The sequence below is a fragment of the Myotis nattereri genome, assembly GCF_964212035.1.
Source record: "Myotis nattereri genome assembly, chromosome: 15".
NCBI lineage: Eukaryota > Metazoa > Chordata > Mammalia > Chiroptera > Vespertilionidae > Myotis > Myotis nattereri.
The window spans coordinates 42540481-42567788 of NC_138090.1; the positions used below are offsets into that span (position 1 = coordinate 42540481).

The 27308-nt window shown below is 43.8% G+C and overlaps 1 pseudogene across 1 annotated transcript in view; it reads right to left on the reverse strand.

Moving 5' to 3' along the window:
- LOC308530604 (E3 ubiquitin-protein ligase RNF14-like) overlaps positions 1 to 24494 on the reverse strand; it is a 65642-nt pseudogene extending 41148 nt beyond the window's left edge. The window contains exon 1 of the transcript in view: positions 24341 to 24494. The product of the transcript in view is annotated as an E3 ubiquitin-protein ligase RNF14-like (transcript). The remainder of the gene's footprint in view (positions 1 to 24340) is intronic.
- Between the last annotated feature and the right edge of the window lie 2814 nt (positions 24495 to 27308).

Genomic DNA, 27308 nt, shown 5'->3' on the forward strand with positions numbered 1-27308 from the left:
TGATTTTTCTTCTTATGTATTTTATAATGAATAAATGTCAATTAAATATGTTTTTCATAAAAATATTATTTGTGTGAATATTTTCAGATTTTGTTTTAGTTTCTAATATAGTGGATACTGAAGATATGATCTACATCACTAAAAGTTTGGGGATCCTTACCAAAGGACTTGTATGCATGCATATTAGCATAACCAATGGACACAGACACTGGAGGCTTGCCCGGTGTGGGAATGGCTGGGGGGGGGGGGGAGGGGGATGGGAGGACGGGGTCAATTGGGGAAAAAGGAGACATATGTAAAACTTCAGACAGTAAAATAAAATAAAATAAAAAAGTTTGGGGATCCTTGCCCTAGCTGGTTTGGCTCAGTGGATGGAGTGTGGGCCTATGGACCAAAGGGTCCCAGGCCAAGGGCAAGTACCTTGGTTTCAGGCTTCTCCCCAGCCCAGGCCCTAGTCAGGGCCCATGCTGGAGGCAACCAAACTGATGTGTTTCTTTCACATCGATGTTTCTCTCTGTCTTTCCCTCTCTCTTCCACTCTCCCTAAAAACCAATGGAAAAATATCCTCAGGTAAGGATTAACAACAACAAAGAACAAATGAATAAAGAAGAAAGATTTTGGGAGCCTTAATAAATTTTAATAGTGTGCAGCATTCTGAGGTCACACAGTTTGAGAACTGCTGGCCTGGACATGAGTGGCAGAGTGGAGGGTCAGCTGAACAGGGCTATTTCCACCATCACCTACTAGCCTGACTCCCAGGCAAGACACCTGGGACAAATGCAGAGCAATTCTTCATTTTTTCCCCCTCTTTTCTCCTGCTTTTATTTCTTCTTCTCTTTCCCTCTTCTTAGCTTTTCTCTTGTTTTTCTTCTTTTGCTTCTCCCAGCCTCAACTCTCATAATAAAAGTTGCCCACAACACTACCTTCCCTTGACATTTTTCTCATATCTAAATAGAGACATAGTAACATTTGAAATAGGCTTTTTCTTACTGTTCATCCCATTCAGAAGAGGCAATGTGCATGTTTGAAAACACATATTATTCATCTGTAGTCACAGAACTGAAAATGAAATTCTTCATGGACCCCTGTCCCACCACAGAGGGCACAGAGCAGAGTCAGTCGCCAGGTGAGCCTGGAGCAGCGCAGGGAGCAGGAGTCTGTCCTGCTCACCCCTCCTCGGAAGTGGTTTCATCCTTTAGTTTGGGGCAAAAGAGGTGAGCTTGTTCAAAGCCTTGTATGTTCCTTGTAGCACATGGAGCAGGTAGCAGAAAGGAAAGAGGTGACAGAAGAAATGTGTTAGTGACAGAAGAAGCAACTTGACCTTGAGGATCCTTGTTTTTCCACTCTGGGAAGCTCCCTCCACCACATGGGGCTTTCTGGGGTTACGGGAACCCTCTCCTCATCTTCCAAGGCTGGACCCCAGCTCTGCCCTGAGAAATCACAGGAGCAAGGAAGAAGAGAGACTACAGAGATGTAGTGGGAGGGCTCAGGGAAGAATTTGTGATTTGCTTGTGTCCATGGCCAGAGGATGGGAGAGAACATCCTATAGGGAGTGTAGGCTCTTTGGGTTGCAGGCTCCTGTCCCGCCGGGGCCCTGGCCAGGGCTCTTGCAGGAGGCAACCAATTGATGTATTTCTCTCACATCAATGTTTCTGTCTTTCCCTCTCTCTTCTACTCTCCCAAAAAAATCAACGGAAAACTATCCTCAGGTGAGGATTAACAAAAACAAAAACAAAAACAAAAAAACCCCTTCCTTTGAGACCTCGAAATTCTTCCCACTAGAGAGGAGTGTGCTCCCCTCCCCCATTTGTCCCCAGGCTCGCTCAGGCTCGCTCAGGCTGATGGGCTGCAGGAGGAGAGGTCTGGGTCAGTTCCGGCCATGTTTTCTCCCAATCTGCTGCAAGAAGTGTGCCTGCCGGGCGACTAGGATGGAGAAGGACCCTCTGAAGATGGACTGGGGACAGTAATTGTCCAAACTAGGATCCAGACACCTGTAAAACATGGGGGAGTGTCCCCTTGCATCCCCTTTAGCAGTCCTGAAGATAAGATTTCTCTTTTTTTGTTTTTATTGAATTTATTGGGGTGACATTAATGAAATTATATAGGTTTCAAGTGTACAACTCTATGATACATCATGTGTATATTGTATTGTGTGTTCACCACCCAAAGTCAAGTCTCCTTCTATCACCAATTATCCCCCTTTATCCTCTTCTAATCTTGCACCCGGTTCCTCTGTGAAATCCACCGTACTGTTGTCTGTTTTTTCTTAATCCCTTTATCTTTTTCACCAAGCCCCCCAACCCCTGACCCACTTGACAGCTGTCAGTCTGTTCTCTGTATCTGAGTCTGTTTCTATTTTGTTTAATTTGTTTATTAGATTCCATATACTAGTACAAGTGAAATCATATGGTATTTATCTTTCTCTGATTGTCCTATTTTATTAGCATAATATCTGCCAGGTCCATTTATGCTGTTGCAAAAAAATAAAATTTAATTTTTAATGTCTGAGTAGTATTCTGTGGCGTAAATGTACCACAGCTTTTGTTATCCATTCATCTACTGATGAGCACTTGGGCTGCTTCTAAATCTTGGCTATTGTAAATAATGCTGCAATGAACATAAGGAGTGCATATATTCTTTTGAATTAGTGTTTCATGTTTCTTTGGATATATTCCCGGAAGTGGAATTGCTAGGTCATAATGCAGTTCCATTTTTAATTTTTGAGTTTTCCACAGTGGCCGCACCAACCTGCATTCCCACCAACAGTACAAGAGGGTTTCCCTTTCTCCACATCCTCGCCAACACTTGTTTTATTCATGATAGCCATTCTGACAGGTGTGAGGAGATCTCTCACCGAGGTTTTAATTTGCAGTTCTTTGGTGATTAGTGACATTGAGCATATTTTCATATGTCTATTGGCCCTCTGTGTGTCCTCTTCGGAGAAGTGTTTATTCAGGTCCTTTGCTCATGTTTCAATTAGATTTTTTTTTTTTTTGTGAGGGTCACTTTCTGGTAAATCTGTCAGACATGCTTGTCAGGGATTCAGCTCCTCCAAACTTAAGTCATAGAAGGGCCTGGCCATGCCAGGGCTTGAGAGGGACATAGAGGGTGGTCTGAGCAGGGCAGGCAGGGGCCAGTCAGCACCCAGGGCCAGGATGAGGCAAAGTCACCTCCCCTTGAGCAGTGTCCCCAGGACATGCCCTTGGAGGAGAGGCCTGACAGGGCCCCAGATGGACTCTGTGCAGCCACTTCCCTCAGAGCTCAATGTCCCCATGGCCTTTGAGATGAGGGGGCAGCTTGTTCAATCTCCCTTGCTTCTCTCTTTGCTCCTATCCATCCCTCACACCAGGTCCTGCACTGTCCTCGGCTTCTCTCCATCCCACTGAGCACCTTCCACAGCCACCTCCCTGCATCAGAACCTCCCAACCTCCTGCTCCCCCTCCTCCCCCAAGGGCCCTCCTCAGAGATGTGGTTTGATTGCTGGTCCTCTCTGGGGAAACCTGAGGGACTGAGTGAGAGCTCAGTCACCAGTCACCTGCCTGAATGGAAACATCATGTGCTCCTCTCCTGGGGACCCCAGCCCTGTCTCTTTTCTGGATGAGGCCCCTCAGCTGGCCTGTGGGAGCAGGCCCCACCCTGTGCTCAGACTGGCATTGCAGAGGTAGGCCAGCTGCTCCCTATGAACAGGTGTGGAAAGAGGGTTTGGAGCTCTCTAGGATGACTGAGTTGTGAGTGGAGCTGAGGCCAGTACCACTGGCCTGTCCCATAGTGCTGCCCATCCCATAGGCACTGGATATTGTATTCTAGGTGAGGATGCACCTTGGAGTTGTGCAGTCTTTGCCCACCTGTGCGCAGCTGTCCACATAGAATCAGGAAGAGTGTAGGGGCAGCTTCTTTCCAATTAAGGTTCAGGGCTGCACAGTTTCCTGAATCCCTGAGGAGGAGGAGATTTCAGAAGGAGAGTCTCCTGGGCCCTGGAAGGTTCAGGGAGAACAAGGAAATGACCCATATGGCTAACCTGTGGACTCCTCTGCAGGAACATCTGGGTGTTCAGGAATCCCTGCAGCTTAGTGAGGTGAAAGCCATTTCCTGAAAACTGTAGTTTGGAGTTGCAGGCCCAGGAGGGCAAAGCCTGCAGGAGCTGGAATAGGCATGGAGGGTGTGAGATGCCCCATGACTTTGGGGTTTACCTCTAGCATGAGTCAGCCTGGGCTGCTGTCCCCTGTGAGAAGGTGTGACTTGGTGCATCTTTCTATGGTGATGGTAGAACCTCATATGAAGAGGCCTCGTCCTGCATGAGCCCCCCCTATCATTGAGTCTCAGCACAGGAGTCCGTGTCCCTACAGAAGAACCATGTCCCTGATTCACACATTGCTATTTAGGAGGCACCTCTCAGGTAGGCTGACATGTGGTGGGGTCTGTAGATGGGGGTGGAACCTGCCTGGAGACTGTTATTTCCCTCCGGGCTTCATCTTTTCCCAGCTTGAGACTTGGATTTTCTGATCCTCTTCCCTCCCACCTCTGAGAAGGAAGATATGGACAAACTGCTTTCTGTTGAGTGCATTTCATCTCGATCTTATGTCCTGTCTATTCCCATTGTCCATGTCAGAGTCCAGGCGCCATCCACATGACCCCCTGGAGGCAGGAAAGAGCTCAGATTCCTGTGAGCTAATCACGTGCTCCCACTGGTCATTTCATATCCACTGCTCATCCTCTGAGGAACTCGGTGTTGCCTCCACTGTCAAGATGGTGCAACTGAGCCAACACCGGTTTGGCTCAGTGGATAGAGCGTCGGCCTGCGGACTGAGGGGTCCCAGGTTCGATTCCGGTCAAGGGCATGTACCTGGGTTGCGAGCACATCCCCAGTAGGGGGCGTGCAGGAGGCAGCTGATCGATGTTTCTCTCTCATCGATGTTTCTAACTCTCTATCCCTGTCCCTTCCTCTCTGTAAAAAATCAATAAAATATATTAAAAAAAAAAAAAGATGGTGCAACTGAGACCAACCAGAGGTGGGTTCTAGTGTGGAATGTGACTCTGAGTCAACAATAACGACAATGTCAGTTCATATATTGACTCAATGCAAGTCTACTAAAGACTTTCTACCTTTATCATTGACTATTCACAAGAAACCTATTTAGAAAGTGCATCGTAGCCATCATTTTCAGATAAGAAAAAATTTATTCAGAGTTTAATAACATAGAGGAGAAGAGGAGGGCCACTCATATTTTACATCCAGCCTGAGAGGATCACTTTTGCCAGAACTGACAAGGTTGAAGTCCTCACTCTGATAGCCCCAGGTACCATGCTCCATAAGAGGTCAATGTTGAAGGTGCTGATGCCCTGGGACTGCTCCATCCTCTCCAGATATAGGAGCTTGTGATTATTGAAGAACCACCAGATGGGTCATGTTTTCCCAGGTGAATATCATTGACGTGAACCAGTGAATCAATAAATGATAGAACAGAGCCTAAGGACTGAACTAGAAAAGAGTGAAGGGAACAGGCAGAAGCTGACTGTGGCTACAGAGCCATGGCTCTGCCCTTGGTCAATAATGTCAATCTCCCTCTGCCGAGTGCAGGGGAGGACTTGTGCAGATACAGAAGGGGTGATGGGCAGCAAGAGGGGAGCATGGATTGCTGACATTCTGGCCCTTGTGGGCCATTTGTGTTTCGTGTTTGGTGGTTATGAGAGAAACTTGAAAGGAATTTAAAATCTTCTGTATGTGAAAATGACTCGTAATACCTTAGGACCTAAGACCAAATGCGGGAATGACTATTTCTCTAGAGAGCAGCAAAGGGTCTCTCTGAGACACTGCTCTAGCCCCTGGAAGGGTTGGGAGTTTATCCCATGTGGCCAGAATTTCAAGGACTCTGAATCCAGTCTCTGAAGAGATTTGCATAGAGCATTCATTCATTCATTCCTTCAATCACCACTTATTTCTTCCTAATAAATCAAAAGCAACTGGGTGTATATAAAATACCTGGTACAGTGACTGGCATATAGTATGGACTCCAAAAAAGAGCAACCGTTTCTAATACTGACCAGTGGATGTACAGTCAGAAGGCTTTAAGCTGGGAGATTGTAGTGAGAAATTTAAAAAGCAATGCATACACCTATCAGGCTAGAATAAAAAAACAGCAACACCACCAAATGTTGGCAAGGATAAAAATTTTTCATACATTGCTGGTAGCAATACAAAATGACCATTCTGGAAAAGTTTGGCAGTTTCTTAGGAAACCAAACATGCAAATACCAAACGATGCAGCAATTAATTGTACCATTGCTCATTTCTTCCAGAGACATGGAAACACATTTCACAAAAACCTGTACAGGAGTGCTCACAACAACTTTACTCTTAAATGCCAACCACTGGGAAGAACCGAGATGTCCTTCCATGAGCAAACGGTTAAACAAACTGTGGTATCTCCACACCGTGGAATGCTACTCAGCAATAAAAAAGAAAACCAATTGATATATGCAGCAACCTGGATGCATCTCAAGGCGATTATGCTGTTTTCAAAAAGTTTATTTCAAAAGGAATTGAAAGGTGAACACGGTGGATGGTTAGCATGGTGGTGCACTGGTAGGCTAGACAACCATCTCAGATGATGATTTAAGAAAATTGACTTTCTTTAAGGAAAGGGGTGGGATACCCAAAGGGAAGGGCTGCACAGCACCGAACCAAGGGGACTTTGGGTCAATGATGGCAGCACCCAGGAGCTGGAGTTCCATCCTTATATGCAGTCACTGTTGGGAAATTTGTTGTTAGTGGGTCTGAGGGCTGAGCACCTGGGCTTGGAATGTGGAGGGAATGCAGGTGCGTCATCAGGTGCCTTAGGGACAGTTTCCATTCCTTGTATGTCTGACTCCTGGTGTCCAGGGAGTTTTCCTGGTCTTTTGTTCTCCTGTGGCGGGAAGCTTAGAAATGGCCATTAAGGATTATATTGCCTGATAGTCCCAACAGGCATAATACATGATATGTAAGTCTATTTATGTAATTTTTGAAATAACAAAACTATAAAGAATGAGAACAGATTGCCAAAAGTTACCGGGTTGCCAGAGGGTGTGGCAGAGGCAGTGGGTGGGGAGAAAGGCGGGCATGGTTATAACAGGCTGGGAGGGATCCTGGTGGTGCTGGAACTGTTTTGTATCTTGAGTCTGGTGATAGACACATAAGCCTACACCAGTGACGAAATTTCATAGAACTAAACACACACACACACACACACACACACACACACACACACACACACCTGCAAAACTGGTGAGATCTGAATCACATGAGTGGACCTCATCAATGTCAATTTCCTCCTGTGGTATCCTACCATAGTTTAGTACCAAGTTAGGGGAAACTGGTTGGAGGATACACGGGATGTCTCTGCATTATTTCTTATAACTGGTTATGATTCTGTAATTATCTCACAGTAAAATACTTAATTTAAAAAATAAGTTTATGATTTTTACTTTCCACAAGAAGACTCAAAATAGCTGTTTTCTTGTGTTTCAGACAATATCAGCCTTTCTAGTGATAGCTAACAATTTCCCATTTATTAACTCATATTCATCCCAAAAATCCTATGATGTTCGCAATACCTTCACCCCCATTTTGCAGGTAAGGAAACTGAATTACAGAGAAGGTAAGTGACTAGTCATTTTCACACACCCAGCTAGTGGCTGGGAAGGAATTTGCATCCTAATAGACAGGCTACTGAGCCAGTCTACTACTTCTCTAACCCAAAAGCCTGCAAGAATTCTCTCTAATAAAATAGAACCCACCAAGCCCTGGCTGGATTTTCTCCATGGTTAGAGCATCAGCCCTTGGACCTAAGTTCGCAGGTTTGATTGCTTGTCAAGGGCAACCAGTCAATGTGTCTCTCTCACATCAATGTTTCTCTCTCTCAAAAATAAACAAGTGGGACTACATCACAATGAAAAGCTTACGCACAGCAAAGAAACCATCAACAAAATGAGAAGGAAGCCCACTGTACAGGAGAACATATTTGGCAATGACACATCTGATAAAGGTTATATATCCAAAACATATAAGGGACTCCAAAGGAAGACAAATAACCCAATAAAAAATGAGCAAAGGACCTAAATAGACACTTCTCCACAGTGGATAGAGACATTGCTAAAAGACATACGAAATAATGTTCAAAGTCACTGATCCCCAGAGAGATGCAAATTAAAACAACAATGAGTTCACATCACCTCACATCTGTCAGAATGGCTACCATTAACAAGTCAACAAAAAACAAGTGCTGGAGAGGATGTGGACAAAAGGGAACCCTAACACACTGCTGATGGGAATGCAGACTGGTGCAGCCATTATGAAAAACAGTATGGAGTTTCTCAAAAAATTATATATGGAACTGCCATTTGACCAGTGATCCCACTTCTAGGAATATATCCTAAGAAACCTGAAATACCAATCAGAAAGAATGTATGCACCACTATGTTCATAACAGCACAATTTACAATAGCTAAGATCTGGAAACAGCCCAGGTGCCCATCAGTAGATGAGTGGATCAATGCTGTGGTACATATACACCATGGAATACTATGGAACAGTAAAAACGAAGGATCTCTTACCCTTTGAGGCAGAATGGAGGGACCTGGAGAACATCATGCTAAGTGAAATATGTGAGTCAGAGAAACACAAGCATCACATGATTGCACTCATATGTGGATTCTAGGTAACAATAAATGAACTGATGAACGGAGTGGACCCAGAGATATAGAAGCATGGAACAGAGTGTGGAATCTCAGAGGGAAGGCAGGGGAAGGTGGGTGGGTAGGAGGTAATCAACCAAAGATCTTGTGTGCATATATGGACACAGACAATAAGGTGGTGAAGGCCTTGGGTGGAAGTGGGGAGTGGGGTGGGCTAGAGTGGTCAATGGGGGGCAAAGGAGGACATATGTAATACTTTCAACAATAAAGAATTATTTAAAAAGTGTTTATCTCCCTCTTCTCCACACTCTTTCTCCCCCCCCCCCCCCTTCCATTCTCTCTAAAAATCAAAGGAAAAAATATCCTCAGGTGAGGCTTTAAAAAAATGGAACCATCAAGAGTTATTTAGTTACTATTGAGTAGAACAGCATATTGAATTTCCCTTACCTTTTATTTAGTAAACTTGCTGTCCAAAGGCAAAATGAAGAGTTTACGGTATCACTCCAGTGTGGGGCAATCTGATGTAACTTTGTAGCACAGTGTTCCTAGGACGTGGTTGTACAAATCAGTCTTTGAGTATTTGCTGAAATTGGTTTTTTAGGGTGGTATTTGGCACATATTCATAAATGTGTTCTGAGTGCTCAAAAAAGTGTATTATGTTATGATTTTATATTCAAGATGTAACAGAGAAAGGGAATGGCACACAAATGATAAATGAGAGTGAGCAAAAAGGGAAGAATGTAGAGGAAATTCATTTTTAAAATTTTCAGTCTGTGATAATTTTCACTTATTTTAATATTTTTTAACTATACTACTATTGTTTTATTATTTGGTTAATATTTATTTTTGTTCTCTGTTTTTGTTTTACTATGTGTTTTTGTTTTACTATTATGTTTACTATAATTTTTATTGTAGTTTATTTTATCTACTTATATAAAAACCATGGGTGGTGTTCATCACACACAGAGGTACAGCCAACGAGGGATCAGAAGGAAGTTAGTCCTACGGGGGTCTTCTTGGCACTGGCTGCAACATCCCCCTAGCTGTTTCCTGGAGCTGTTTCCTGTAAGGGCGGAGTTTGAGGCAGGAACCCGCCCTGGTAGCATGGAGTCAGATCTTTCTAAAGTGTGCTGAGCCAGCACGGGGTGAACCTGAGTGGGGCGGCTGAAAGGCTTAGAAAAGACAGACAAGAGAATGAAAGCTGGGTCTCGGTGGGATGCTGCTCCTCTGAGAGACAGAGACCACGCCCACAGCCATGCCTTTATTTTATAGAAGATGCTACGAGGCAAAGTAAGGGCTTGACCAAGATGTTTACAAACATTCTCCTGGGTTTCAATCCTACTCAACTACATGCACCTGAACTCTATCAAGCCCACATCACTCAGGCACGTGGGGCCACCTGTTCGGACCATGGGTTCAAGCTTACAACTACAGCTGTTGCTATAATTGTGCTGGGAGAGCCCTGCCCTCCAAGCTGGGACTTGCACATGGCAATGTGCAGACTGTACCCTCTCATCAGTCCAAGGCTTGAACCTGTCCAAGACTATGTAGCGGCTCCCCACAATAAAGTTATAATTCTGTTTCTTTGTTACTAATGTTGTGGCCCCACCCCATAACAAAGAAACAAAGGAAAATTTCCCCATCGAATTTCTGAGTAGTATTACTCCTTCGGGAATGCTGTGTCATAAATTAAAATTGAAAGTGGGTGCAATCACCATGCTATTGAGAAATCTCAAGAGTAAATGGGGTCTTTGTAATGGTACCAGATTTATTATCAAAAGATTACGACCTAACATTATAGAAGCTGAAGTATTAACAGGATCAGCAGAGGGAGAGGCTGTTCTGATTCCAAGAATTAATTTGTCCCCATCTGACACTGGCCTCCCATTTAAATTGATTCGACGACGGTTTCCCGAGATGCCAGCATTTGCGATGACTATTAATAAATCACAAGGACAAACTCTAGACAGAGTAGGCATGTTCCTACCTGAACCCGTTTTTGCACATGGTCAGTTATATGTTGCTTTCTTTCGAATTTGAAGAACATGTAACATTAAAGTTCTAAATACTTCATCACAAGGGAAATTAGTCAAGCACTCTGAAAGTGTTTTCACTCTTCATGTGGTGTACATGGAGATATTAGAATAAGTTAAATCACTTTATCAGTCATTGTTTGCATCACTGTTTTTTGTTTTTGTTTTTGTTTTTTTTTTCAGGGGAGAGCGCGAACGCAGTCCCCCACTACCACAAATTATGCAGTCGAGTTTCCCACATTTGGGGAAATCGCAGGAGTCAGCACATCCGGAGTGCAATGGATAAGCCTCGCCCTGGGAAAACTACCTTCGTGATCATGGTATCTCCCCTGCCAGGTAAGTATCACTGTTGTTTTTATATCATGTTTTTGTTGTTTTCATATCATGCCTCTGTTGTTGTTATATCCATTGGTAATGTTTAGTTATTAATAAATTTATATATTATTTTCATATACATTTTACTAATTTCCTTTCATCTCTCACACTTCTATTATAGATAAAGGGCAAATAGCAATACTAAAATATCTCTGCTAATTAATTCCCTTTTTAAAAAAATATATTGTATTGATTTTTTACAGAGAGAAAGGGAGAGGGATAGAGAGTTAGAAACATCAATGAGAGAGAAACATCGATCAGCTGTGTCCTGCACACTCCTCACTGGGGATGTGCCAGCAACCAAGGTACATGCCATTGACCGGGATCGAACCTGGGACCCTTGAGTCCACAGGCCGGTGCTCTATCCACTGAGCCAAACTGGTTAGGGCATTGATTTGAAATTTTAAAACAAAGTAGTGGTCTGGCTCTGAGTTATATTTTATATATTTTCACATGACTGGCTGTCCAACTCCTACAGACAGTGAATTAGTACTTGAGAGCCGGATTCTCATATGCCAGCTAACTAGCTCCTTATATTTAAAAAAGGCTTTATAACATTTATGAGAGTTGTGAGAATAGACAAATATTCTTTTCTGTCAATGAAAGGAGTTTTAAGCAGCCAACATTTTGGCTCCATGACTTCCACTCTCCTGGAGGCCATCTTCAAAAGCTCAAATGTCAACCCCTCCCGTCCTTTGAGTTAGACAATCCTGCAGGAATATGAACTCAACCTGTGACCCATCGAGAGTGAGGGACAGACTGTTGCATCAGAAATAAAACCCCAGCAGCCCTCCCACTTTATGTGGGTGCTGACCACACCGTGTGTTGGTTGCCCACCTTCTGCAGAAATAAAGCTATTTGCCTTGTTGTCTGGCTCCAGAGTATCCTGTGTGTTCTACCAGGGCCCCTGGTTTTGTGGGTCATTTTTTTCTCACATACTTCATAGTTTCACTGTCTAAAATGAACATCTATCTATTTTATAATTAGAAAAATCAAATGTTATTACGTGTTAAATTTTATTGAGGCACAAGAACCCCCAATTTATCTCCCACACCAAGGAGATGTTTCCTGACAGGCTCACCGCGGTTTGTCTGTCAGATCACACAATGCTAAACCGTTTGCTTCTGGAGCCCTTTCTGGGAAATCACACAATCACTGCTCAGGTTTAGCCCCGCCCCTTGTATTTATCTGTGAGTAACCTTCCCCAAATCTGGCACAGAGCAAGTGACAACAGGTTTGAAGTCAAAGGTGAGACTGAAGTACCTGCTCATCATGTTTGCCAAAGGTATGATAATTTCACTTATTCAATTCCAGCTCATGAAACATCTAGTCGACATATGTAGTCTATTTATAATGGATACGATGATGCTATTTTTACCAGTGAAATTAATAACCTATCCAAATAACATGCTAATGATGGTCTTAAACCCAGTACTTAAATTTGCAACTGAGAGTATCCCTACGTTTGTAATGAGAGAGATTGCTCTTACTACTCAAACCATCTTTGTTAAACTTATGAGAAATATCACTTATTTCTTCAAGAAGAAGAATCTTCGTGAACCAATCTGCACTTACGTTGTTTAAGAAAAAATACTAAATGATGATGTGAAACAATTATCAATACTGAATGAACAGCATCAAGCTTTCCTGGATGAGGCACAACTAAACTAATTGATTCATTTATAATCACAAATAAAAACTTCTCTGATTGAAACTATTTCTTCGGAGCATTTTATCGTCCATTTGCCTTCATAATTTTATTGAATCTAATTGTCTGACTAAAGAGACGGATTTGAAACTGAATAAAATATTTGTGAACAGAATCCAGTGTAAAGCCTGTGTCTTTGTTGAGGTCTGTCTCACACGCACACGAGATCACGCATGGGAGAGCAGGGAGACCTGGGAGAGAAGAAGATCTTCCTGGGTAATGGGGGCTGCCCGCTAAGGAGCTTGAGGCTGACTTGGGTTTACGGTGGGAAATGCAATTCCAAAGGCTAACATTGTGCAGCTGAGGGTTCTGAGTGGCTTTGCTGACCACCTGCTTCATAGGAGAAACTCTATGGAGGCTGAGTCCACACTGTGGGAGGATTGAGGGGCAATCTCCTATCTCAGCAAGCGACTTGAAAAGAGACCAAAGGAGAAATGAGAGTCTAGAGAGGCTAAAATGACAGGAAGAAAGGGGCACAGAGAAACCTGCCAACGGCTTCCTGATGTCATGTTTTTGGTCTCTGGGACCCAAGCGGCTCAGGTCCTCCCCTTCTTCAGGTATTGTCAGCACCTCCTCAGGTGGCTGGAAGAGCCATGAGCTTCATGCTCCTGGTGGGGAAACGTCTTCACAACTGGACAGATCTGTGCAGGTTCCTTTGCATACACACTTTTGGGAAAACAATGCCGCATTGGGCCATTTTGATGACAAGCGCACATTTCGCTGCAGAGATCCTTCAGGTAAGAAGAAAGAAAACCTTACAGATGGCTCTTATCCCTGGAGAGGCCTTAACCCCGTGTTTACCACAGACATCTAAGGTCCAGGGCCCCAAATCCTCTCTCACCCTTTCCTCAATCCCTTGGGCTCAGCAAGCTGCAAAGACACCCTGCCTCTCAGTCCTCTTCCTTCAGGCGCCCCAAAAACCACTGCCTGGCTGCTCCTCAGCCTCCACTCGGTGCCTCCTTTGTGGGCACTTCTTCCCAATTGCAGTCTCAGGATTACAGGTCTTGGGTCACTGGCAAGTTGACATTTTGTGTTTGTATGGTGCTTGGAGGGAAAGTTGAAACTGCCAGATCCAAACCCACCTTGGGAAATGTGTAGAGTCAATGTTACTCTGACCAATGCCGGACACTGGAAACCCTGGCCCTCACTCTGAACACTGTGATCTCCTGTGTGTTCCTGCCAACGCCTGCCCACCTGTCTTATCTACCCTTCTGCAGGCTGGAGTCTTCAGCCTCTGCCTGACCCCTCCCAAGTCCTCCTACATTCTCTTCCTCCTAAACCAAGACTAATGTCACCAAAGCACAGGTTAGGTTACCTGATACAACAAAAGCTAAACTCTTCTGATGGTTGCTGGTGCAAAAGGAAAGAGGTTTATTTAGGTTCCAGGTCTTGGAGAATGATGGACTGTCCTCTTAAAGAGCATCCCTTCTCCCTGCTCAAACCTGGAGTTCCAATCGCGATATGGAGGGAAGGGCTTCTCTCCAATTCTATCTAATACACTTGCCAGCTCTTAGCCTTCCTGCTTGGACCCTATGCATTCATCATTCTAGCTTTCGGTGCACTTGGTGTATGAAACTCCCCTTTAGCCATCTTGGGCAATGGGTGAGAATTTCTAGTGGTCCTGACTATCCACGGTATCAGGGTCAGTGGGCAGAAGGGTGCTTCAGGACTGGAACGCAGGAACTCTGCAAATGGCACAAACCTCAGCCCACCTTCTGATGGGGGAGACAGCACCCAGACATCCCAGAGATCTGGTTGGAGCCTGGAGCATCAGGGAATCCTGGCACAGCCTGCATGGTCCTGCCCTGTGAAGTGGGTAGCTGGGTTGTGCTCACCCTGCTGCTGTCTGCCCTGTGCTCCCACTGACTGTATTACCATAACACTTACGCCCCATACCTTTCTCTCTTTCCTGCTTCCCCAGTTGTTATAGTTCTGATCCCTACTGTGTCCAGGACCTCACCCTTTCTGCAAACCATGACAGTGCCTGGTTTCTAAAGGCCATCTGACCCCCAGGTCTCTCTAGGTTTCTGCTCTATGCTCAGAGGCCAACCCAAGGTAACAGGGCCAAACAGAACCCAGAGCATAGATTTTATTTCCCATTTTCCTGTATCCTGTGTGTGGACTCACATTGGGACAGGCAAGTGGAGTTTGTGAAGAATACAAAGAAAACCAACAGATGAGGACAGAAATATTCGCAGTGTTGTGTGTGCTTCCCTGGATTGAGCTGGGTGATCACAGGGCATTGAAGGTATTGGGGTGGAGGGCGCTTGTCCGGGTTGGCAACTGTTTGTCTAGTAGCATTCGGGCTCCATTCCATTGCTTTTTAAAGGTGTTTTACACCTCATACACCATCAAGGTGCTATGACAGAAGATCTTTGAAAGATTTGTGCATCTTCTCCCTTACATGTGAGGTGAAAATTCATGTGGAATTGCAACAATGTTGGAGGTTAGGGTCCTTGCAGCTCTCTAGCATGTCATCAGTCACCTATCACACATGTAATTTGGTCAGTGTTTCTCCCAATATCAGTGAGGAGACCTTAAAGTTTTCCTTTGTCCTGATGTGCCAACCTATAGAGGCTGTGCAGGATCTTTCAGACAGGGGATTAGGGAGGGAGTAAGTGATCACCTGAGTGTCTCCAAAGTGTATCTGAGTGGATAAGACATCCAGCCTGTTTACACCATCTCTAACAGTCCAGGAGACTAGAAGCTGGAAATGGGTGTCACTGTGCTGGAATCTTGTGTGTGTGTGCAGGACCCTGTTCCCCTCCCAGACTCTCTGGAAGAACCTCTTTTTGCCTTTTCAAGTTTCTGGAGCCTTTTCTCAGTCCTGGCTCATGTCCCTATATCACATGCCTTCCTTCCCTGCTCCCATTGCCATATCTGCTTTTGCCTTCTCTTTTTTAATCCCTCTCTCTCTCTCTCTCTCTCTCTCTCTCTCTCTCTCTCTCTCTCTCTCCTTTCTCTCAAAGACAAACTTGATATTACATGGAGGGAGTAGTCTTTCCATGAAACCACCTCTAACTTTATCCCAGGTGCAAAGTGCCTTCTGTCAGAGAATGCAACACAGTTTCCAGGGATAAAGCTCAGCATATCTTTAGAGGACAATGACTGCCCCTACCACAGTATTCATAGAACTTCAAAATGGTTTTTCTTCATTTCATAAAAAGCTCTTTAAAACTACCTGTTTCATTCCTGTGTTCTTGAATGGGGAAGTGTTGTCCCCACAGTTGGAGCTCTTCCTTGTCCCGGCCCTAGAGACGGGTCTCATTGCTCCCCACCCCCTTGGACATTTGTGTTCTCAGACATCCTTTCAGACAATCTGGTTCCAGGGTGGTGACATTGGAATGAAAATGGGGCTGGGCACTGGTGCACAGGCTCCTTGGCCAGGATACTCCTTAAGGGTGTTGGGTTGGCTTATATCAGATCTGTGACTCGGTAAAAAGCCAGCCTTCCAGGTCTGAGATTATTCCTGGGTCTGAAGGGCACAGACATGGTCATGGTGTTTTCCAAAGATTCAGTTACTCCATTAATGAAAGACAAAGCTTTAGAATTTCTAATGGACAAGTAGTGGGGTTATAGGTGATTTCAAAACCCCAGGACCAAGAGCCCACATCTGCCCCAGGGAAGGACCAGTGCAGCCTGGAAAACCCTCCCACAGTGGAACAGCCCCATAGTCACCATGGGACTTGGCCCCTGGGGTCATGGGTTCAGAGGGATGAACATGGCTCTCAGCCCCTTAGGACAGGGAACAGTTGTGACCAAAACCTCCTAGTACTCTGCATCCAGGTGCCAGTCTGTACAGAGGTTATGTATCATTCATTCATTCATTCATTCATTCATTCATTCATCATAATGTTCCCCTCCTTTTTGAAGGAGGATTTGAGTGCTGGTTCCTAAGTTGGTTGCAATTGTAGATTGAGGAGTGAGAAGGCAAAGTTCTTTCCTTTCTATCCAGTGGCAGTGACACTCACACATCAGGAAACAAATAAGTGGTTTCAAGTACAGTGCAAGGAGGTCTGGATCAGCCACCTGAGGGCTCTGCTGGGCGTTCACAGCACTGACTCTGATTGTTCATGAAGGTAATTTCCTTCTTGAGATAAAACAGTCAATCCCAACTAGCTTTCACTACCCAGACCAGAGAAATCTACCTTGAAATGGAGACTGCTAAGAAGATAGGACCTGGTTTCAGGGTCCACAGACACCTAAGACCCTCCTGGTGGAGGAGAGGGCAGAGCTGTGGCTGTGCAAGGACCTTGCTGTGTCTGATCTGCTGCTCATGGTCTGTGTGAGCCTGACTCAATGACTGTATCATTCGGTGCCTCCTTTTCCCCTGAATAAAAATTGAATAAATGGTAAGTGAACTCTGGAATACCATGTTGTCTGTGAATTAACCTCAAAACATCCCTGAATACTTGATCCCAAGCCTAGTAGAGAGGAGCCTCCCAAATAAATGGCAACTACCATTATTTGCCTCTATGAAAGAGAAACCCTTGGCTGACCCCTGGTGGACAAGGAGCTTCCAGGAGCATTTTCTCTCCTCTTTCTCTTCCTCCCTGGGGACCTGACCATCCTCTGGAGTCTCCTAAGTCCCCAGGAGCAGTGGGTTAATGGCATGGGAACCTTATCTGTCTGTGCCATCCACACAGTCTCAGGTGAAGGACCAGGCTCCACCCCTGCCTGGATGTGGCTGCTGGGGCTGAACCATGGCTGGTGACCACAACAGGAGACTTGATTCTCAGGCACCTGGGATTGAGAGAGAATCCAGAGTTGTGCCAGGTCAGGTCTCTGTGAGAAGAGCAAGGACACAGGCTGCTCCCGATGTCCTCCAGCGAGAGGAGATGACACTCACAAGATGGGGAGGGCTGTCTGGTTTCTGGGAATGAAGGGAGATCCTAAACCTGACGGTTCGGAGGCCAAGTCCTCCCTCCTGACTTTTTGTTGCACAGCTGTGGGGACTTGCTGCCCTCCACGCATGCTGACACCAGGTCCTGATCTACAGGGAACATACTTTGACCCCAGTGTCATACAAGGTGATATGCTTCTGTGGCGTAGTGTCCCTCACGTTTATTAAGCACCTGCCAGGGTGCAGACAGCAGAACTGGATGTTGTCCTGGCTTCTGTCTCATCCTCACAGACATTGTGCCCAGGCAGGGACTGTTGTTCACAGTCCCTGCCTGGGCACAGGACTAGTCTGCCCATTTCTCACCAGGAGTTAATCTCAGATGCTGTGTCCTGGGTCATCCTCCTTCTCTCATTGTGGGTTCCTAGTCAACTTCTGATTCCCTCCTTGCACTGCCTGACGCCTGTGCAATGCCTCCCCCACACACAGGGTGTTGGTACTAAATGTACAGTGACCAAACGAGGTGCCTCACATCATTCTCCAGGCGTAGGAGGGAAGGGCCAGGTGATGGGATCAGGATGCTTAGTGGGAAAGTCCTTCCAGGTCTCAGTAACCGCCACCTGCCAGGACTGGTAGTCCTTTCAATGGGTATCCTAGGGGGTGCTCCCTGTGTCTGAGTGTGCCAGGAGCTCCCCTTAGTGCTGTGTGCAGCCTAGGTACTTCCTGTAGCGACTCGGCTTCCAGAGCTTTGTTCAGTTTGTCGACAGGCTTGATGGTCCAGATAGAAGCATAGAGTGTATCAGACTCTTCCAGGTGCCAGAGGACCCACCGATCAGCACACGGTGGATGCGGAGACATCAGGGCATGGGAACATTAGGGCCCAGGGATAGTGCTCAGGTCACTCCCCACCGTCTGAGGACCAGGGGAGCTCTGGATGTAGCTCATTCTGCTGCTGGTATGAGGCATGAGTTCAGGATGAGGGTCTGGGAGACAACTCCAGTTTTTGTATTTGAGATTTAAATGGGGAAGGGGATCATTTCTACCAGGTCTCAACATTGTAGATAGCCAACTGACAGAAGGGAACTCCATTAATCATTTAAAAATGAAAATAATATACTGGAATGTTCCTTTATGGAAAACAACCATTTTCAATTTATCAGTAACTGTGACGCACGCTTGGTTTTCCTAGTTTATTATTAACATCCCTGTTTGTAGTTTAGTTCTTAGGAAATGCTGAAAGCCTCCCATGACCCTTGTTTCATCAATAAATGTGGATTTTATGTAGACTCTGCTTTGGTTTTTTTCAGTTCATGAACTCTCATGAATTCAGAGTCCATATGTGAAGTTCAAGATTATCTGTGAACACTCATGAGATTTCTCTCTGTCCATTTCTCTTACTCATCCCTATAGAAAGAGTAGGGAGTCACGTTTTCCCATAAAGTTGGAAAGCATCTGACTTCTAAGAAAAACAAAGTGCCCAAATGGTGCTGGGTGGGGGAAGGAAACTGTTTTTGAGATCATTTCCCTCAAAATTCCATGGAGAAGGCACCTGCTCGGCCTGCCACATGTGGGGATGAATGAAGTACAGAAATAGAGGTTGATAATTTAAGTGTCACACCAAAGATTGGGCAACTAATTCTGCCCAGAGTCTGAGAGGTGGAGGAAGGAATGGTGAGGACATTATAAAAACCTCCTCTTAGGTGTCCCTGCCCTTCCTAAGATAGAATTACACAGCAACACCCTTCCTTTGAGACCTCAAATCCTCCCACTAGAGAGGACCGTGTCCATTCCTACCCTATTTGTCTCCAGGTGAGATACAGACTCTTACTGACTAATGGGCTGCAGGAGGAAAGGTCTGGGTCACTTCCAACCATGTTTCTTCCAATCTGCTACAAGAAGTGTGCCTGCTGGGTGACTGGGATGGAGGTGGGTCCTCTGGAGATGGACTGGGGACAGTAATCATCCAACCCAACATGAGGGAGCTGTCCCCCTGTCCCTGCTTTAGCAGTCCTGGAGGTAAGGGTTGCTCTTTTGTTGTTGTTGTTTTAATTTTACTGAATTTATTAGGGTGACATCCTAATATATATAAAGAGCTGGGTGTTGTCACGACCCAATAGGCAATCAGTCACCATGAATTGCATGGAGCACCTCTGTGTCCCCCTGCCCCCAGTCCCTGAGCTGCTCACCATGAGGGGGTGCTGGCTGCACGGCAGGACTGGGGACCATTGATCAGTGGTGGTGGATTGCTTTGAGGGTTGGCCATGAGCTTAGAGGAGCAGTCTCCCTGGCAGCAAGGAGTTTTTTGAAGCAGTCGCGGGGCAGGGGAGTTGCGCAGAACAGTCTCGGGGTGGGAGGAACCTCCCAGAGCAGTCTGGGCAGGGGGAGTTAAGCGGAGTGTCCAGCAGCGAGCTTCCCGGGGTAGCAGCAAGCTTCACAGAGCAGTGAAGTCCCGGGAGGCAGCTCATGGTGCAGTCGAGGGGCCATGAGCATCATGGAGCATCCCAGAGCAGGGAGCTTTTCATAGGATCATAGGTCGGCAGAGGCCATGCGATGGAGGCCAGGCTAGGACTGGGGACCCTAACCACGCAGGGTTTGTGAGCGTTGGGCCTCTAGTGGAGTTATAAAATTATATAGAGTTCAAGTGTACCATTCTATTATACATCGTCTCTATATGGTATTGTGTGTTCACCACCCCAAATCAAGTCTCTTTCCATCACCAATTATCCCCCTTAACCCTCTTCTAACCTCATGCCTCTGTTTTCCGTGCTAATCCACCATACTGCTGAGTGTGATTTTTTTTCTTAATCTCTTTCCTTTTTCACCCAGTCCCCCACCCCTACCTCTCTGACAGCTGTCAGTCTGTTCTCTGTATCTGAGTCTGTATGTATTTTGTTTGTTTAATTTGTTTGTCAGATTCTACATACAAGTGAAATCATATGGCATTTATCGTTCTCTGACTGTCCCATTTTACTTAGCATAAAGCTCTCCATGTCCTTTTATGCTATTAGAAAACTGTGGTACATCTACACGATGGAATACTATGCTGCTGTAAAAAAGAAGGAATTCTTACCATTTGCAACGGCATGGATGGAACTGGAGAGCATTATGCTAAGTGAAATAAGCCAGTCAATGAAGGAAAAATACCACATGATCTCACTCATTCAGGGATAATAAAGACCATTATAAACTTATGAACAATAATAGATACAGAGGCAGAGCTGCCTCAAATTGATTGTCAAACTGCAGCAGGAAGGTCGGGGAGGGCTGGGGGGCAGTAGAGAGGGGGGTAAGAGATCAACCGAAGGACTTGTATGCATGCATATAAGCATAACCAATGGACATAAGACACTGGGGGGTACGGGAGGCCAGGGGATTGTCAAGGGCGGGGGAAAAAAAGGACACATATGTAATACCCTTTGTAAACCTTTAAGCAATAAAAAAATAAAAAATAAATAAATAAAAGATTGTCTGTTACTGCAATTACCTGCTTGCCTAAGGGCTAGATGTATATCCAAATTTGAGTAAAAGGATGGTGAAGCCTGGGCACCAGTGGAAGCCCTGCCCCTTGAGTTGGGCTTGCCCGCTTAGCCCCCCAATAGTTCCAAATTATTATTTCTTGTCTTATCTCTTTCATTTGTGTGTGGTGCCTCTTCCAGATCCTGAACCCTGAACCCCGTGAGATGTGGGGAAACATACACATCTGGTGCCTCAATGGGACCACCTGGAGGAGAAGACGTTGCCTAGAGCAGTGGTTCTTAACCTGTGGGTCGCGACCCCTTTGGGGTTGAATGACCCTTTCACAGGGGTCGCCTAAAACCATCATAAAACACATACATAATTATATATCGTTTTTTTATTAATCACTATGCTTTAATTATGTTCAATTTGTAACAATGAAATTGGGGGTCACTACAACATGAGGAACTGTATTAAAGAGTCGCTGCATTAGAAAGGTTGAGAACCACTGGCCTAGAGTGAGAAAACAATGTTTCACCTGCAAAGTGGGGAATAATTCAGCTTGTAGGTGGGAGATATTTCACCGCTCGCAAAGCCCATGATCAGCTGCAGCAATTGCGATCTGTAAGTAGGGTGGGAACGTGTTCCACCCTGTGTTCCTGCCCTGTGTTCCAACTGACTGTCTTACCATAACACTAACACCCCATACCTTTGCGATCAGTAAGTAGGGTGGGAACACAAGGCTATTGGGGCAGAATTTGGTTAGAAAGTAAAAAAAATAATAATTATAGACTTTTTGCTTGCATACTTAAAGGAATTGAAGTCTTAGAAAGTAATCTCTTACAGTTTTTGTATGTTTTTATAGAACATAACCCTTGATTTCCTGAAGAAGGTACATTAGATCTTGAATGGTGGGAAAGAGTTGGCCAGAATTTGAAAAAAGCTCAGCAGCAGGAGAAAAATGTGCCTCCCAATTGTTTCTCCTTGTGGAACACGGTATTTCATTTACTAGAGCCTTTTAGAGAGACTAGGGAGGACAAATCTCTTCCCCCTGCACCCTCTGCTCCTTAAGAGAAGCAAAAAGAAAAATTGGAGGAATGGCCTTCATGGCCTCCTCCACCTCCATGTCCTAATCCTGGAACATTTAATTCGCCGTTAATAGAATCACCTGTGCAAAGAGCTATCCAAGAAGGATTAAATAATTCTGAAGCATTCTTAGCTCCTTATGATTGGTATCCTCAGGCTCGTGCAACTCTGGATGGAGGAGATTATTTACTATGGAAGGGAGAATTTTTTGAGAAATGTCAGGAGCAAGCCCACGCAAACCGCGGGTTGAATGCTCAAATAACTTATGAAATGATGGCAGGACTGGGACAGTATAATAACGTGCAAAATCAGCTAAGTTGTGTGCAGAAAGCTTATAAGCAAATTAGACTTTGTGGAAAAACAGGACATTTTAAAAAAGAAAGTTGGCAACCAAGAAGGACGCAAGGTGGCGCTCTAGGGAAAGGCGCGAGCAATCCGCCTCCCCATTCGATCAATGCAGATCCCAATGCAGATCCAACCTCTTTAATGTCCTAGATATTTTAAAGGAAATTATTGGGTACTTATCTTTTATCTGTCCTTGTTGTTTACTGTTAGTTTATTAAGCTTGACTTTAATTTAATAAGAAAGAAATGATAGATGGCCAGGCCATTGCCCAGTTTCCCCAGAACAAACAGATTGCGGGAAACAGAAGAGAGAGAGAATATGAGTGGTTCTAGGAAAATTCCCTAGATAAGTGGTCGGCAAACCACGGCTTGTGAGCCACATGCGGCTCTTTGGCCCCTTGAGTGTGGCTCTTCCACAAAATACCACGTGCAGGCGCACACGTACGGTGTGAAGTTGACTTAAAACTTTAAGTAAGTTTATTAAGTTAATTTTAGAGATGTAGTCCCATTTGTTTATTTTCTCTTTAGTTTCCAATGCCCTAGGAACTGTATCAGTGAAGAAATTGCTTCGGCATATGTCTGAGATTTTGTTGCCTTTGGATTCCTCTAGTATTTTTATGGTTTCCCGTCTTACATTTAAGTCCTTTATCCATTTTGAGTTTATTTTTGTGTATGGTGTAAGTTGGTGGTCTAGTTTCATTTTTTTGCATGTATCTGTCCAATTTTCCCAACACCAGTTATTGAAGAGACTGTCTTGACTCCATTGTATGTTCTATATCAAAATAAAAAGCTTCTGCACAGCAAAAGAAACCATCAACAAAACAACAAGAAAGCCCACTGCATGGGAGAACATATTTGCCAATGTTATCACCGATAAGCGTTTAATCTCCAACATTTATAGGGAACTCATACAACTTAACAAAAGGAAGATAAACAATCCAATCAAAAAAATGGGCAAAGGACCTAAATACAGTGGTGCCTTGACTTACGAGTTTAATTCGTTCTGTGACGGAGCTCGTAACTCAAATTACTCGTATGTCAAATCAATTTTCACCATTACAATGAATTGAAATGCCATCAATCTATTCTGGACACCCAAAAAACATCGCAATTGTTTTGTTAAATGTTTTTAAATAAGAAAAATGTATTTTAAAATAACGAATATTGTATAAAAACACAATACTGAACAATAGAATGTAGTGCAATAAACTTGTTTTATTAAGTGTAATGTACAGCATTTACCTTGGAGATCAAACGACTTAAAGATGCTGATGGAGTTGGAGGAGAAAGGCTGAACTGAATAACTGAATAACTGAATCTTATTTGCTGATTTTTGCCCTTTTCGCCACGCTTTCATCACTTTCATCTACAGGAGTTTTCGATAAAAACCTGTCCAAAGAGATCTGTTTCATCCTCCCTTTCAGAATATTTCTGAAATGAGTTAGGCAAGTGTCATTAAATAGCTCCATCGCACGCCCAGTTGCAATTTTTTCTGGGTGTTTCTTTTGAATAAAGTCTGAAAGTTTCTCCCACATTCCCAACATTTCCTGTATCTCACCATGTCTGACAACGGAGTGAATGCCAGTCATCTTTTTAAAATTTTCGAACCAGCCCTGACTGGCTTTAAACAGCTTGCCCAATGCCTTGTCCATTGAAGTGCGTGGGGTCTGCTGCAGCAAATCAGCGTAAATAGCTCGTGCCTTCTCGCAGATTGTAGCCTTCGTCACGGTATCTCCTGCAAGCTGCTTCTTCGTTAACCACACCATTAGCAGCTTCTCCATATTTTCATGGATAGATGTCCGCTGTTTAGAAATTATTTTAACGCCCTTGGCTGGAGTTGTAGCCCGTATCGACTCCTTCTGCTTCAGGATGGTGCAGATCGTAGAAGTGCTACTCTCGTACTGCTTCACCAAGTCGATTACACGCACACCGTGGTCATGTTTTTCAATAATTTCTTTCTTTAATTCAATGGACGTCATCCGCTTCTTCTTCTCAGCACTGTCCTTCGCACTTACTTTCTTCAGATCCATGGTTGAAAAAACGAAGTTTTGCAAAATAACTGCAAGCACAAATGCGAACACAACACTGATGCTTCAACTAAGAGCTAACTGCTTAAAGTGAACCAGTGAGACAGGTAATGCTGGGCTGATGTTGAGGCGTTCACTGTGATGTTCGCTGCGCCAACTAGCGGTGGGGTATCTGAAGCTGGCTCGTAACCCGAATTTTAGCTCGCAACTCAAAGCAAAAAATCGGCCGAGAGACGGCTCATATCTCGAAAAACTCATTAGTCGGGACTCTAGTAAGTCAAGGCATTACCGTAGACACTTTTCAAAAGAGGACATTCAGAAAGCCAAGAGACATATGAAAACATGCTCAAAGTCACTAATCATCCAAGAGATGCAAATCAAAACAACAATGAGGTACCATCTCACACCTGTCAGAATGGCTATCATCAACAAATCAACAAATGACAAGTGCTGGAGAGGATGCAGGGAAAAGGGAACACTTGTGCACTGCTTGTGGGAATGCAGACTGGTGCAGCCACTATGAAGACAGTATGGAGTTTTCTCAAAAAGTTAATAACGGAACTCCCATTTGACCCAGTGATCCCACTTCTAGGAATATATCCCAAGAAAACAGAAACACCAATCAGAAAGGGTATATGCATCCCTATGTTCATAGCAACATAATTTACCATAGCGAAGATCTGGAAACAGCCTAAGTGCCCATCAGCAGATGAATGGATTAGAAAACTGTGGTACATCTACATGATGGAATACTATGCTGTTGTAAAAAAGAAGGAATTCTTACCATTTGCAACAGCATGGATGGAACTGGAAAGCATTATGCTAAGTGAAATAAGCCAGTCAATGAAAGAAAAATACCACATGATCTCACTCATTTATAGATAATAAAGACCATTAGAAACTGATGAACAAAAATAGATACAGAGGCAGAGCAGCATCTAACAGACTGTCAAACTACAGCGGGAAGGCTGGGAGGGTTGCGGGGCGGAAAGGGGGGTGGTAAGAGATCAACCGAAGGACTTGTATGCATGTATATAAGCTTAACCAATGGACATAAGGCACTGGGGGGTAGGGAAGGCCAGGGGAATGTCAAAGGGCGGGGGGGCGGGGAGGAAGAAGGAGACATATGTAATACTCTTTGTAATACTTTAAGCAATAAAAAAAAGTGGAAAAAAATAAAAACTATGAACTAAAAAGAAAAGTTAATTTTAGGGAACATTGTGGAGTGAAAGAAGATGTTGTGTTGAGGATTGAGAAAGGTATGTTGAGATGGTTTGGACATATAGAGAGGATGAACGAAAGGAGATAGACGAAACAAGTATACAAGACGAGTGTGGATGGGAGAGTGGGAAGGGGTCGAACTCAGCGAACGTACCTCAATCAGAGTGAGGACGTTTTTAGCAAAGGCCAGCTTAGGAGTACCCTAATTAAGTTAATAACAATGTACCTACCTATATAGTTTAAGTTTTAAAAATTTGGCTCTCAAAAGAAATTTCAATCGTACTGTTTATATTTGGCTCTGTTGACTAATGAGTTTGCCGACCACTGCCCTAGACAAAGGAAATTAAAAAATTACTAGGTCTTTTGGCGATCCTGTAAAATAGGTGCCCACTCTCAAGAGTGTTATTTAAAGTCTCATTTTTGATATGTTTTTATTTCGCAGTCCGTCATTTGAAATTTAAACAAATGAAACATTTCCCAGAATTTGGAGATGCATCTGGGATTTCTGTAACCATGAATAGAAAAGCAAGCTTCAGAAAACGCATGCACTCTGCCCTAATTTGGGTGACTTCTTGAGCCCAATCTTTTCATGGATGCTACAGAATAAACCCAAGAATGTTTTGTTTTTTTAAAAAGATGGCAAAAAATGACACAAAGAAAATGTATAGGCTATATTTGGACAATAGGATTAATGTTTCAAAAATAATGATAGTTCTTGAATAATAATGTACTGCATTCCAAGATTGCCTCCCAAATCTTGGGGGCACTCCCGTTTTTATAAAATAAAATAATAGCATTGAAGCCACTGAAAGTCAATAAGTTACCTCTGTTACAAAATTTACCAAAAGAAAATGCCTTGGACAGTAATTGGCTTTGAAATCCTAAAGTTGTTAGAACATAAACAATGAAAATAACTAAATAAAGAATTTGTGGTAAAGCTTTTCAGTAATAATATATTAATGAGAAAGGGCCAGTAGTTGTTCTCCCGGTAAAAGCAGAGAAGCCTGCTGTGGCAACAGAAACCTTACCTGTTATTTCTAAGAAAAAAAAAAGGTGGCGGTTTTAAATATCCCCTCCTCCTGCCTTCTTGCCAGAAACTGTAACTTCAGACTTTAGAACATTGCTGAATTAAATAATAAACATTATTAAATATCTAGGTATTTTAAAATGACAAATATACTAAAATATTAATCTAAATTTGCCTCATATGAAAAATCTAGATAGAATTGAATCTATTAAATATGCTTTGTATTTTATTTGAAATATTACTCTTAAAAATGTAAAAATATTACTAATTTGAGAAATGCTAAGTATTTAACTTGCTACCTAAAATTTAAAGCTTCTAAGAATTTAAATTAAGTTGGGAGAAATTACAAAGTTTAGAAGTTCATTTTTGAGAAAAATAATTCTTCATTAAAAAAGAGGACTAATTCCATGTTCTGAACCAAATTTTTTAATATCAAAACCAGTTTAAATTTAATTGCTATCTTTTACAATAAATACAAAAGGTATGTAGATAAATGTCAATCTAATTATCATTGCAAA